The 15,000-nt window shown below is 36.8% G+C and overlaps 2 non-coding genes across 2 annotated transcripts; both read right to left on the reverse strand.

Annotated features, from left to right (window-relative positions):
* Positions 1-785: 785 nt before the first annotated feature.
* Positions 786-858, reverse strand: TRNAK-CUU (transfer RNA lysine (anticodon CUU)). Its single transcript has one exon. It is a non-coding gene; the product is annotated as a tRNA-Lys (tRNA).
* A 3,163-nt stretch (positions 859-4,021) lies between these two features.
* TRNAK-CUU (transfer RNA lysine (anticodon CUU)) lies at positions 4,022-4,094 on the reverse strand. The gene has a single exon. It is a non-coding gene; the product is annotated as a tRNA-Lys (tRNA).
* Between the last annotated feature and the right edge of the window lie 10,906 nt (positions 4,095-15,000).

The raw sequence follows: 15,000 nt of genomic DNA on the forward strand, positions 1-15,000 counted from the left end.
CGCTTTGAAGAATATCAGGAAATAGCTGACTGAACCTGTGTGAAAAAATGTCTTATTTGTGTTTTCTCCACTTTATTTTATAGTAAGATGATGCATACTTTTTCTTTTACAGTGAATACATTAAGGTATGGTATTGCCCGATTACACATCATCCAGACATGCATTCATACATTGCATGTTAACAATGAAAATATTGCAAATATTGTAAAGAGACTTTCAATTTCTATTTTTTTGGTCAAGACATGCATCCAGACATGCATTCATATATTGCATGTTAACAATGAAAATATTGCAAATATTGTAAAGAGACTTTCAATTTCTATTTTTTTGGTCAAAAAGCACTAAAATTTTAGTTGTTTTCGCCCAACGTGGGGCTCGAACCCACAACCCTGAGATTAAGAGTCTCATGCTCTACCGACTGAATCATAGGCTCTGGTGGAGTTTGGAAAGAAAATACACATCAGCCAGAGGCAGAAATAGTCTAAGAAAGTATCAAACACAATTACCAGTAAATATCAGAACGCATTGAAGAATATCAGGAAATAGCCTATTAAACCTGTGTGGAAAAAAGTCTTATTTGTGTTTTCTCCACTTTATTTTATAGTAAGATGATGCATACTTTTTCTTTTACAGTGAATACATTAAGGTATGGTATTGCCCCATTACACATCATCCAGACATGCATTCATATATTGCATGTTAACAATGAAAATATTGCAAATATTGTAAAGAGACTTTCAATTTCTATTTTTTTGGTCAAAAAGCACTAAAATTTTAGTTGTTTTCGCCCAACGTGGGGCTCGAACCCACGACCCTGAGATTAAGAGTCTCATGCTCTACCAACTGAGCTAGCCGGGCTCCTTTGGATGCCTATAGTTTTCTTCCCTATCCCTGCACTGCCGGTTTCCACAGATAGGATGCTGTGCAATCATAGGCTCTGGTGGAGTTTGGAAAGAAAATACACATCAGCCAGAGGCAGAAATAGTCTAAGAAAGTATCAAACACAATTACCAGTCAATATCAGAACGCTTTGAAGAATATCAGGAAATAGCTGACTGAACCTGTGTGAAAAAATGTCTTATTTGTGTTTTCTCCACTTTATTTTATAGTAAGATGATGCATACTTTTTCTTTTACAGTGAATACATTAAGGTATGGTATTGCCCCATTACACATCATCCAGACATGCATTCATACATTGCATGTTAACAATGAAAATATTGCAAATATTGTAAAGAGACTTTCAATTTCTATTTTTTTGGTCAAGACATGCATCCAGACATGCATTCATATATTGCATGTTAACAATGAAAATATTGCAAATATTGTAAAGAGACTTTCAATTTCAATTTTTTTGGTCAAAAAGCACTAAAATTTTAGTTGTTTTCGCCCAACGTGGGGCTCGAACCCACAACCCTGAGATTAAGAGTCTCATGCTCTACCGACTGAGCTAGCCGGGCTCCTTTGCATGCCTATAGTTTTCTTCCCTATCCCTGCACTGCCGGTTTCCACAGATAGGATGCTGTGTAATCATAGGCTCTGGTGGAGTTTGGAAAGAAAATACACATCAGCCAGAGGCAGAAATAGTCTAAGAAAGTATCAAACACAATTACCAGTCAATATCAGAATGCATTGAAGAATATCAGGAAATAGCCGATTAAACTGTGTGAAAAAAAGTCTTATTTGTGTTTTCTCCACTTTATTTTATAATAAGATGATACATACTTTTTATTTTACAGTGAATACATTAAGGTATGGTATTGCCCCATTACACATCATCCAGACATGCATTCATATATTGCATGTTAACAATGAAAATATTGCAAATATTGTAAAGAGACTTTCAATTTCTATTTTTTTGGTCACAAAGCACTACAATTTTAGTTGTTTTCGCCCAACGTGTGGCTCGAACCCACGACCCTGAGATTAAGAGTCTCATGCTCTACCAACTGAACTAGCCAGGCTCCTTTGGATGCCTATAGTTTTCTTCCCTATCCCTGCACTGCCGCTTTCCACAGATAGGATGCTGTGTAATCATAGGCTCTGGTGGAGTTTGGAAAGAAAATACACATCAGCCAGAGGCAGAAATAGTCTAAGAAAGTATCAAACACAATTACCAGTCAATATCAGAATGCATTGAAGAATATCAGGAAATAGCCGATTAAACTGTGTGGAAAAAAGTCTTATTTGTGTTTTCTCCACTTTATTTTATAGTAAGATGATGCATACTTTTTCTTTTACAGTGAATACATTAAGGTATGGTATTGCCCCATTACACATCATCCAGACATGCATTCATACATTGCATGTTAACAATGAAAATATTGCAAATATTGTAAAGAGACTTTCAATTTCTATTTTTTTGGTCAAGACATGCATCCAGACATGCATTCATATATTGCATGTTAACAATGAAAATATTGCAAATATTGTAAAGAGACTTTCAATTTCTATTTTTTTGGTCAAAAAGCACTAAAATTTTAGTTGTTTTCGCCCAACGTGGGGCTCGAACCCACGACCCTGAGATTAAGAGTCTCATGCTCTACCGACTGAGCTAGCCGGGCTCCTTTGGATGCCTATAGTTTTCTTCCCTATCCCTGCACTGCCGTTTTCCACAGATAGGATGCTGTGTAATCATAGGCTCTGGTGGAGTTTGGAAAGAAAATACACATCAGCCAGAGGCAGAAATAGTCTAAGAAAGTATCAAACACAATTACCAGTCAATATCAGAACGCATTGAAGAATATCAGGAAATAGCCGATTAAACCTTTGTGGAAAAAAGTCTTATTTGTGTTTTCTCCACTTTATTTTATAATAAGATGATACATACTTTTTATTTTACAGTGAATACATTAAGGTATGGTATTGCCCCATTACACATCATCCAGACATGCATTCATATATTGCATGTTAACAATGAAAATATTGCAAATATTGTAAAGAGACTTTCAATTTCTATTTTTTTGGTCAAAAAGCACTACAATTTTTGTTGTTTTTGCCCAACGTGGGGCTCGAACCCGCAACCCTGAGATTAAGAGTCTCATGCTCTACCAACTGAACTAGCCAGGCTCCTTTGGATGCCTATAGTTTTCTTCCCTATCCCTGCACTGCCGGTTTCCACAGATAGGATGCTGTGCAATCATAGGCTCTGGTGGAGTTTGGAAAGAAAATACACATCAGCCAGAGGCAGAAATAGTCTAAGAAAGTATCAAACACAATTACCAGTCAATATCAGAACGCTTTGAAGAATATCAGGAAATAGCTGACTGAACCTGTGTGAAAAAATGTCTTATTTGTGTTTTCTCCACTTTATTTTATAGTAAGATGATGCATACTTTTTCTTTTACAGTGAATACATTAAGGTATGGTATTGCCCGATTACACATCATCCAGACATGCATTCATACATTGCATGTTAACAATGAAAATATTGCAAATATTGTAAAGAGACTTTCAATTTCTATTTTTTTGGTCAAGACATGCATCCAGACATGCATTCATATATTGCATGTTAACAATGAAAATATTGCAAATATTGTAAAGAGACTTTCAATTTCTATTTTTTTGGTCAAAAAGCACTAAAATTTTAGTTGTTTTCGCCCAACGTGGGGCTCGAACCCACAACCCTGAGATTAAGAGTCTCATGCTCTACCGACTGAATCATAGGCTCTGGTGGAGTTTGGAAAGAAAATACACATCAGCCAGAGGCAGAAATAGTCTAAGAAAGTATCAAACACAATTACCAGTAAATATCAGAACGCATTGAAGAATATCAGGAAATAGCCTATTAAACCTGTGTGGAAAAAAGTCTTATTTGTGTTTTCTCCACTTTATTTTATAGTAAGATGATGCATACTTTTTCTTTTACAGTGAATACATTAAGGTATGGTATTGCCCCATTACACATCATCCAGACATGCATTCATATATTGCATGTTAACAATGAAAATATTGCAAATATTGTAAAGAGACTTTCAATTTCTATTTTTTTGGTCAAAAAGCACTAAAATTTTAGTTGTTTTCGCCCAACGTGGGGCTCGAACCCACGACCCTGAGATTAAGAGTCTCATGCTCTACCAACTGAGCTAGCCGGGCTCCTTTGGATGCCTATAGTTTTCTTCCCTATCCCTGCACTGCCGGTTTCCACAGATAGGATGCTGTGCAATCATAGGCTCTGGTGGAGTTTGGAAAGAAAATACACATCAGCCAGAGGCAGAAATAGTCTAAGAAAGTATCAAACACAATTACCAGTCAATATCAGAACGCTTTGAAGAATATCAGGAAATAGCTGACTGAACCTGTGTGAAAAAATGTCTTATTTGTGTTTTCTCCACTTTATTTTATAGTAAGATGATGCATACTTTTTCTTTTACAGTGAATACATTAAGGTATGGTATTGCCCCATTACACATCATCCAGACATGCATTCATACATTGCATGTTAACAATGAAAATATTGCAAATATTGTAAAGAGACTTTCAATTTCTATTTTTTTGGTCAAGACATGCATCCAGACATGCATTCATATATTGCATGTTAACAATGAAAATATTGCAAATATTGTAAAGAGACTTTCAATTTCTATTTTTTTGGTCAAAAAGCACTAAAATTTTAGTTGTTTTCGCCCAACGTGGGGCTCGAACCCACAACCCTGAGATTAAGAGTCTCATGCTCTACCGACTGAGCTAGCCGGGCTCCTTTGCATGCCTATAGTTTTCTTCCCTATCCCTGCACTGCCGGTTTCCACAGATAGGATGCTGTGTAATCATAGGCTCTGGTGGAGTTTGGAAAGAAAATACACATCAGCCAGAGGCAGAAATAGTCTAAGAAAGTATCAAACACAATTACCAGTCAATATCAGAACGCTTTGAAGAATATAAAGAAATAGCTGACTGAACCTGTGTGAAAAAAAGTCTTATTTGTGTTTTCTCCACTTTATTTTATAATAAGATGATACATACTTTTTATTTTACAGTGAATACATTAAGGTATGGTATTGCCCCATTACACATCATCCAGACATGCATTCATATATTGCATGTTAACAATGAAAATATTGCAAATAGACTTTCAATTTCTATTTTTTTGGTCACAAAGCACTACAATTTTAGTTGTTTTCGCCCAACGTGTGGCTCGAACCCACGACCCTGAGATTAAGAGTCTCATGCTCTACCAACTGAACTAGCCAGGCTCCTTTGGATGCCTATAGTTTTCTTCCCTATCCCTGCACTGCCGCTTTCCACAGATAGGATGCTGTGTAATCATAGGCTCTGGTGGAGTTTGGAAAGAAAATACACATCAGCCAGAGGCAGAAATAGTCTAAGAAAGTATCAAACACAATTACCAGTCAATATCAGAATGCATTGAAGAATATCAGGAAATAGCCGATTAAACTGTGTGGAAAAAAGTCTTATTTGTGTTTTCTCCACTTTATTTTATAGTAAGATGATGCATACTTTTTCTTTTACAGTGAATACATTAAGGTATGGTATTGCCCCATTACACATCATCCAGACATGCATTCATACATTGCATGTTAACAATGAAAATATTGCAAATATTGTAAAGAGACTTTCAATTTCTATTTTTTTGGTCAAGACATGCATCCAGACATGCATTCATATATTGCATGTTAACAATGAAAATATTGCAAATATTGTAAAGAGACTTTCAATTTCTATTTTTTTGGTCAAAAAGCACTAAAATTTTAGTTGTTTTCGCCCAACGTGGGGCTCGAACCCACGACCCTGAGATTAAGAGTCTCATGCTCTACCGACTGAGCTAGCCGGGCTCCTTTGGCTGCCTATAGTTTTCTTCCCTATCCCTGCACTGCCGTTTTCCACAGATAGGATGCTGTGTAATCATAGGCTCTGGTGGAGTTTGGAAAGAAAATACACATCAGCCAGAGGCAGAAATAGTCTAAGAAAGTATCAAACACAATTACCAGTCAATATCAGAACGCATTGAAGAATATCAGGAAATAGCCGATTAAACCTTTGTGGAAAAAAGTCTTATTTGTGTTTTCTCCACTTTATTTTATAATAAGATGATACATACTTTTTATTTTACAGTGAATACATTAAGGTATGGTATTGCCCCATTACACATCATCCAGACATGCATTCATATATTGCATGTTAACAATGAAAATATTGCAAATATTGTAAAGAGACTTTCAATTTCTATTTTTTTGGTCAAAAAGCACTACAATTTTAGTTGTTTTTGCCCAACGTGGGGCTCGAACCCGCAACCCTGAGATTAAGAGTCTCATGCTCTACCAACTGAACTAGCCAGGCTCCTTTGGATGCCTATAGTTTTCTTCCCTATCCCTGCACTGCCGCTTTCCACAGATAGGATGCTGTGTAATCATAGGCTCTGGTGGAGTTTGGAAAGAAAATACACATCAGCCAGAGGCAGAAATAGTCTAAGAAAGTATCAACCACAATTACCAGTCAATATCAGAACGCATTGAAGAATATCAGGAAATAGCCGATTAAACTGTGTGGAAAAAAGTCTTATTTGTGTTTTCTCCACTTTGTTTTATAGTAAGATGATGCATACTTTTTCTTTTACAGTGAATACATTAAGGTATGGTATTGCCCCATTACACATCATCCAGACATGCATTCATACATTGCATGTTAACAATGAAAATATTGCAAATATTGTAAAGAGACTTTCAATTTCTATTTTTTTGGTCAAGACATGCATCCAGACATGCATTCATATATTGCATGTTAACAATGAAAATATTGCAAATATTGTAAAGAGACTTTCAATTTCTATTTTTTTGGTCAAAAAGCACTAAAATTTTAGTTGTTTTCGCCCAACGTGGGGCTCGAACCCACGACCCTGAGATTAAGAGTCTCATGCTCTACCGACTGAGCTAGCCGGGCTCCTTTGGATGCCTATAGTTTTTTTCCCTATCCCTGCACTGCCGTTTTCCACAGATAGGATGCTGTGTAATCATAGGTTCTGGTGGAGTTTGGAAAGAAAATACACATCAGCCAGAGGCAGAAATAGTCTAAGAAAGTATCAAACACAATTACCAGTCAATATCAGAACGCATTGAAGAATATCAGGAAATAGCCGATTAAACCTGTGTGAAAAAAAGTCTTATTTGTGTTTTCTCCACTTTATTTTACAGTACGATGATACATACTTTTTCTTTTACAGTGAATACATTAAGGTGTGGTATTGCCCCATTACACATCATCCAGACATGCATTCAAATATTGCATGTTAACAATCAAAATATTGCAAATATTGTAAAGAGACTTTCAATTTCTATTTTTTTGGTCAAAAAGCACTAAAATTTTAGTTGTTTTCGCCAACGTGGGGCTCGAACCCACGACCCTGAGATTAAGAGTCTCATGCTCTACCTACTGAGCTAGCCGGGCTCCTTTGGATGCCTGTAGTTTTCTTCCCTATCCCTGCACTGCCGCTTTCCACAGATAGGATGCTGTGTAATCATAGGCTCTGGTGGAGTTTGGAAAGAAAATACACATCAGCCAGAGGCAGAAATAGTCTAAGAAAGTATCAAACACAATTACCAGTCAATATCAGAACGCATTGAAGAATATCAGGAAATAGCCGATTAAACCTGTGTGGAAAAAAGTCTTATTTGTGTTTTCTCCACTTTATTTTATAGTAAGATGATGCATACTTTTTCTTTTACAGTGAATACATTAAGGTATGGTATTGCCCCATTACACATCATCCAGACATGCATTCATACATTGCATGTTAACAATGAAAATATTGCAAATATTGTGAAGAGACTTTCAATTTCTATTTTTTTGGTCAAAAAGCACTAAAATTTTAGTTGTTTTCACCCAACGTGGGGCTCGAACCCACGACCCTGAGATTAAGAGTCTCATGCTCTACCGACTGAGCTAGCCGGGCTCCTTTGGATGCCTATAGTTTTCTTCCCTATCCCTGCACTGCCGGTTTACACAGATAGGATGCTGTGTAATCATAGGCTCTGGTGGAGTTTGGAAAGAAAATACACATCAGCCAGAGGCAGAAATAGTCTAAGAAAGTATCAAACACAATTACCAGTCAATATCAGAACGCTTTGAAGAATATAAGGAAATAGCTGACTGAACCTGTGTGAAAAAAAGTCTTATTTGTGTTTTCTCCACTTTATTTTATAATAAGATGATACATACTTTTTATTTTACAGTGAATACATTAAGGTATGGTATTGCCCCATTACACATCATCCAGACATGCATTCATATATTGCATGTTAACAATGAAAATATTGCAAATATTGTAAAGAGACTTTCAATTTCTATTTTTTTGGTCAAAAAGCACTACAATTTTAGTTTTTTTCCCCCAACGTGGGGCTCGAACCCACGACCCTGAGATTAAGAGTCTCATGCTCTACCAACTGAACTAGCCAGGCTCCTTTGGATGCCTATAGTTTTCTTCCCTATCCCTGCACTGCCGCTTTCCACAGATAGGATTCTGTGTAATCATAGGCTCTGGTGGAGTTTGGAAAGAAAATACACATCAGCCAGAGGCAGACATAGTCTAAGAAAGTATCAAACACAATTACCAGTCAATATCAGAACGCATTGAAGAATATCAGGAAATAGCCGATTAAACCTGTGTGGAAAAAAGTCTTATTTGTGTTTTCTCCACTTTATTTTATAGTAAGATGATACATACTTTTTCTTTTACAGTGAATACATTAAGGTATGGTATTGCCCCATTACACATCATCCAGACATGCATTCATATATTGCATGTTAACAATGAAAATATTGCAAAGAGACTTTCAATTTCTATTTTTTTGGTCAAAAAGCACCGCAATTTTAGTTGTTTTCGCCCAACGTGGGGCTCGAACCCACGACCCTGAGATTAAGAATCTCATGCTCTACCTACTGAGCTAACCGGGCTCCTTTGGATGCATGTAGTTTTCTTCCCTATCCCTGCACTGCCGCTTTCCACAGATAGGATGCTGTGTAATCATAGGCTCTGGTGGAGTTTGGAAAGAAAATACACATCAGCCAGAGGCAGAAATAGTCTAAGAAAGTATCAAACACAATTACCAGTCAATATCAGAACGCATTGAAGAATATCAGGAAATAGCCGATTAAACCTGTGTGGAAAAAAGTCTTATTTGTGTTTTCTCCACTTTATTTTATAGTAAGATGATACATACTTTTTATTTTACAGTGAATACATTAAGCTATGGTATTGCCCCATTACACATCATCCAGACATGCATTCATATATTGCATGTTAACAATGAAAATATTGCAAATATTGTAAAGAGACTTTCAATTTCTATTTTTTTGGTCAAAAAGCACTACAATTTTAGTTGTTTTCGCCCAACGTGGGGCTCGAACCCACGACCCTGAGATTAAGAGTCTCATGCTCTACCAACTGAACTAGCCAGGCTCCTTTGGATGCCTATAGTTTTCTTCCCTATCCCTGCACTGCCGCTTTCCACAGATAGGATGCTGTGTAATCATAGGCTCTGGTGGAGTTTGGAAAGAAAATACACATCAGCCAGAGGCAGAAATAGTCTAAGAAAGTATCAAACACAATTACCAGTCAATATCAGAATGCATTGAAGAATATCAGGAAATAGCCGATTAAACTGTGTGGAAAAAAGTCTTATTTGTGTTTTCTCCACTTTATTTTATAGTAAGATGATGCATACTTTTTCTTTTACAGTGAATACATTAAGGTATGGTATTGCCCCATTACACATCATCCAGACATGCATTCATAAATTGCATGTTAACAATGAAAATATTGCAAATATTGTAAAGAGACTTTCAATTTCTATTTTTTTGGTCAAGACATGCATCCAGACATGCATTCATATATTGCATGTTAACAATGAAAATATTGCAAATATTGTAAAGAGACTTTCAATTTCTATTTTTTTGGTCAAAAAGCACTACAATTTTAGTTGTTTTCGCCCAACGTGGGGCTCGAACCCACGACCCTGAGATTAAGAGTCTCATGCTCTACCGACTGAGCTAGCCGGGCTCCTTTGGATGCCTATAGTTTTCTTCCCTATCCCTGCACTGCCGTTTTCCACAGATAGGATGCTGTGTAATCATAGGCTCTGGTGGAGTTTGGAAAGAAAATACACATCAGCCAGAGGCAGAAATAGTCTAAGAAAGTATCAAACACAATTACCAGTCAATATCAGAACGCATTGAAGAATATCAGGAAATAGCCGATTAAACCTTTGTGGAAAAAAGTCTTATTTGTGTTTTCTCCACTTTATTTTATAATAAGATGATACATACTTTTTATTTTACAGTGAATACATTAAGGTATGGTATTGCCCCATTACACATCATCCAGACATGCATTCATATATTGCATGTTAACAATGAAAATATTGCAAATATTGTAAAGAGACTTTCAATTTCTATTTTTTTGGTCAAAAAGCACTACAATTTTAGTTGTTTTTGCCCAACGTGGGGCTCGAACCCGCAACCCTGAGATTAAGAGTCTCATGCTCTACCAACTGAACTAGCCAGGCTCCTTTGGATGCCTATAGTTTTCTTCCCTATCCCTGCACTGCCGCTTTCCACAGATAGGATGCTGTGTAATCATAGGCTCTGGTGGAGTTTGGAAAGAAAATACACATCAGCCAGAGGCAGAAATAGTCTAAGAAAGTATCAACCACAATTACCAGTCAATATCAGAACGCATTGAAGAATATCAGGAAATAGCCGATTAAACTGTGTGGAAAAAAGTCTTATTTGTGTTTTCTCCACTTTGTTTTATAGTAAGATGATGCATACTTTTTCTTTTACAGTGAATACATTAAGGTATGGTATTGCCCCATTACACATCATCCAGACATGCATTCATACATTGCATGTTAACAATGAAAATATTGCAAATATTGTAAAGAGACTTTCAATTTCTATTTTTTTGGTCAAGACATGCATCCAGACATGCATTCATATATTGCATGTTAACAATGAAAATATTGCAAATATTGTAAAGAGACTTTCAATTTCAATTTTTTTGGTCAAAAAGCACTAAAATTTTAGTTGTTTTCGCCCAACGTGGGGCTCGAACCCACGACCCTGAGATTAAGAGTCTCATGTTCTACCGACTGAGCTAGCCGGGCTCCTTTGGATGCCTATAGTTTTCTTCCCTATCCCTGCACTGCCGTTTTCCACAGATAGGATGCTGTGTAATCATAGGTTCTGGTGGAGTTTGGAAAGAAAATACACATCAGCCAGAGGCAGAAATAGTCTAAGAAAGTATCAAACACAATTACCAGTCAATATCAGAACGCATTGAAGAATATCAGGAAATAGCCGATTAAACCTGTGCGAAAAAAAGTCTTATTTGTGTTTTCTCCACTTTATTTTACAGTACGATGATACATACTTTTTCTTTTACAGTGAATACATTAAGGTGTGGTATTGCCCCATTACACATCATCCAGACATGCATTCATATATTGCATGTTAACAATCAAAATATTGCAAATATTGTAAAGAGACTTTCAATTTCTATTTTTTTGGTCAAAAAGCACTAAAATTTTAGTTGTTTTCGCCAACGTGGGGCTCGAACCCACGACCCTGAGATTAAGAGTCTCATGCTCTACCTACTGAGCTAGCCGGGCTCCTTTGGATGCCTGTAGTTTTCTTCCCTATCCCTGCACTGCCGCTTTCCACAGATAGGATGCTGTGTAATCATAGGCTCTGGTGGAGTTTGGAAAGAAAATACACATCAGCCAGAGGCAGAAATAGTCTAAGAAAGTATCAAACACAATTACCAGTCAATATCAGAACGCATTGAAGAATATCAGGAAATAGCCGATTAAACCTGTGTGGAAAAAAGTCTTATTTGTGTTTTCTCCACTTTATTTTATAGTAAGATGATGCATACTTTTTCTTTTACAGTGAATACATTAAGGTATGGTATTGCCCCATTACACATCATCCAGACATGCATTCATATATTGCATGTTAACAATGAAAATATTGCAAAGAGACTTTCAATTTCTATTTTTTTGGTCAAAAAGCACCGCAATTTTAGTTGTTTTCGCCCAACGTGGGGCTCGAACCCACGACCCTGAGATTAAGAATCTCATGCTCTACCTACTGAGCTAACCGGGCTCCTTTGGATGCATGTAGTTTTCTTCCCTATCCCTGCACTGCCGCTTTCCACAGATAGGATGCTGTGTAATCATAGGCTCTGGTGGAGTTTGGAAAGAAAATACACATCAGCCAGAGGCAGAAATAGTCTAAGAAAGTATCAAACACAATTACCAGTCAATATCAGAACGCATTGAAGAATATCAGGAAATAGCCGATTAAACCTGTGTGGAAAAAAGTCTTATTTGTGTTTTCTCCACTTTATTTTATAGTAAGATGATACATACTTTTTATTTTACAGTGAATACATTAAGCTATGGTATTGCCCCATTACACATCATCCAGACATGCATTCATATATTGCATGTTAACAATGAAAATATTGCAAATATTGTAAAGAGACTTTCAATTTCTATTTTTTTGGTCAAAAAGCACTACAATTTTAGTTGTTTTCGCCCAACGTGGGGCTCGAACCCACGACCCTGAGATTAAGAGTCTCATGCTCTACCAACTGAACTAGCCAGGCTCCTTTGGATGCCTATAGTTTTCTTCCCTATCCCTGCACTGCCGCTTTCCACAGATAGGATGCTGTGTAATCATAGGCTCTGGTGGAGTTTGGAAAGAAAATACACATCAGCCAGAGGCAGAAATAGTCTAAGAAAGTATCAAACACAATTACCAGTCAATATCAGAATGCATTGAAGAATATCAGGAAATAGCCGATTAAACTGTGTGGAAAAAAGTCTTATTTGTGTTTTCTCCACTTTATTTTATAGTAAGATGATGCATACTTTTTCTTTTACAGTGAATACATTAAGGTATGGTATTGCCCCATTACACATCATCCAGACATGCATTCATACATTGCATGTAAACAATGAAAATATTGCAAATATTGTAAAGAGACTTTCAATTTCTATTTTTTTGGTCAAGACATGCATCCAGACATGCATTCATATATTGCATGTTAACAATGAAAATATTGCAAATATTGTAAAGAGACTTTCAATTTCTATTTTTTTGGTCAAAAAGCACTAAAATTTTAGTTGTTTTTGCCCAACGTGGGGCTCGAACCCACGACCCTGAGATTAAGAGTCTCAAGCTCTACCTACTGAGCTAGCCGGGCTCCTTTGGATGCCTGTAGTTTTCTTCCCTATCCCTGCACTGCCGCTTTCCACAGATAGGATGCTGTGTAATCATAGGCTCTGGTGGAGTTTGGAAAGAAAATACACATCAGCCAGAGGCAGAAATAGTCTAAGAAAGTATCAAACACAATTACCAGTCAATATCAGAACGCATTGAAGAATATCAGGAAATAGCCGATTAAACCTGTGTGGAAAAAAGTCTTATTTGTGTTTTCTCCACTTTATTTTATAGTAAGATGATGCATACTTTTTCTTTTACAGTGAATACATTAAGGTATGGTATTGCCCCATTACACATCATCCAGACATGCATTCATACATTGCATGTTAACAATGAAAATATTGCAAATATTGTGAAGAGACTTTCAATTTCTATTTTTTTGGTCAAAAAGCACTAAAATTTTAGTTGTTTTCACCCAACGTGGGGCTCGAACCCACGACCCTGAGATTAAGAGTCTCATGCTCTACCGACTGAGCTAGCCGGGCTCCTTTGGATGCCTATAGTTTTCTTCCCTATCCCTGCACTGCCGCTTTCCACAGATAGGATGCTGTGTAATCATAGGCTCTGGTGGAGTTTGGAAAGAAAATACACATCAGCCAGAGGCAGAAATAGTCTAAGAAAGTATCAAACACAATTACCAGTCAATATCAGAACGCATTGAAGAATACCAGGAAATAGCCGATTAAACCTGTGTGGAAAAAAGTCTTATTTGTGTTTTCTGCACTTTATTTTATAGTAAGATGATACATACTTTTTCTTTTACAGTGAATACATTAAGGTATGGTATTGCCCCATTACAAATCATCCAGACATACATTCATATATTGCATGTTAACAATGAAAATATTGCAAAGAGACTTTCAATTTCTATTTTTTTGGTCAAAAAGCACTAAAATTTTAGTTGTTTTCGCCCAACGTGGGGCTCGAACCCACGACCCTGAGATTAAGAGTCTCATGCTCTACCAACTGAACTAGCCAGGCTCCTTTGGATGCCTATAGTTTTCTTCCCTATCCCTGCACTGCCGCTTTCCACAGATAGGATTCTGTGTAATCATAGGCTCTGGTGGAGTTTGGAAAGAAAATACACATCAGCCAGAGGCAGACATAGTCTAAGAAAGTATCAAACACAATTACCAGTCAATATCAGAACGCATTGAAGAATATCAGGAAATAGCCGATTAAACCTGTGTGGAAAAAAGTCTTATTTGTGTTTTCTCCACTTTATTTTATAGTAAGATGATACATACTTTTTCTTTTACAGTGAATACATTAAGGTATGGTATTGCCCCATTACACATCATCCAGACATGCATTCATATATTGCATGTTAACAATGAAAATATTGCAAAGAGACTTTCAATTTCTATTTTTTTGGTCAAAAAGCACCGCAATTTTAGTTGTTTTCGCCCAACGTGGGGCTCGAACCCACGACCCTGAGATTAAGAATCTCATGCTCTACCTACTGAGCTAACCGGGCTCCTTTGGATGCATGTAGTTTTCTTCCCTATCCCTGCACTGCCGCTTTCCACAGATAGGATGCTGTGTAATCATAGGCTCTGGTGGAGTTTGGAAAGAAAATACACATCAGCCAGAGGCAGAAATAGTCTAAGAAAGTATCAAACACAATTACCAGTCAATATCAGAACGCATTGAAGAATATCAGGAAATAGCCGATTAAACCTGTGTGGAAAAAAGTCTTATTTGTGTTTTCTCCACTTTATTTTATAGTAAGATGATACATACTTTTTATTTTACAGTG

The sequence above is a fragment of the Ambystoma mexicanum genome, chromosome 4q (assembly GCF_040938575.1).
Source record: "Ambystoma mexicanum isolate Mex_15411 chromosome 4q, UKY_AmexF1_1, whole genome shotgun sequence".
NCBI lineage: Eukaryota > Metazoa > Chordata > Amphibia > Caudata > Ambystomatidae > Ambystoma > Ambystoma mexicanum.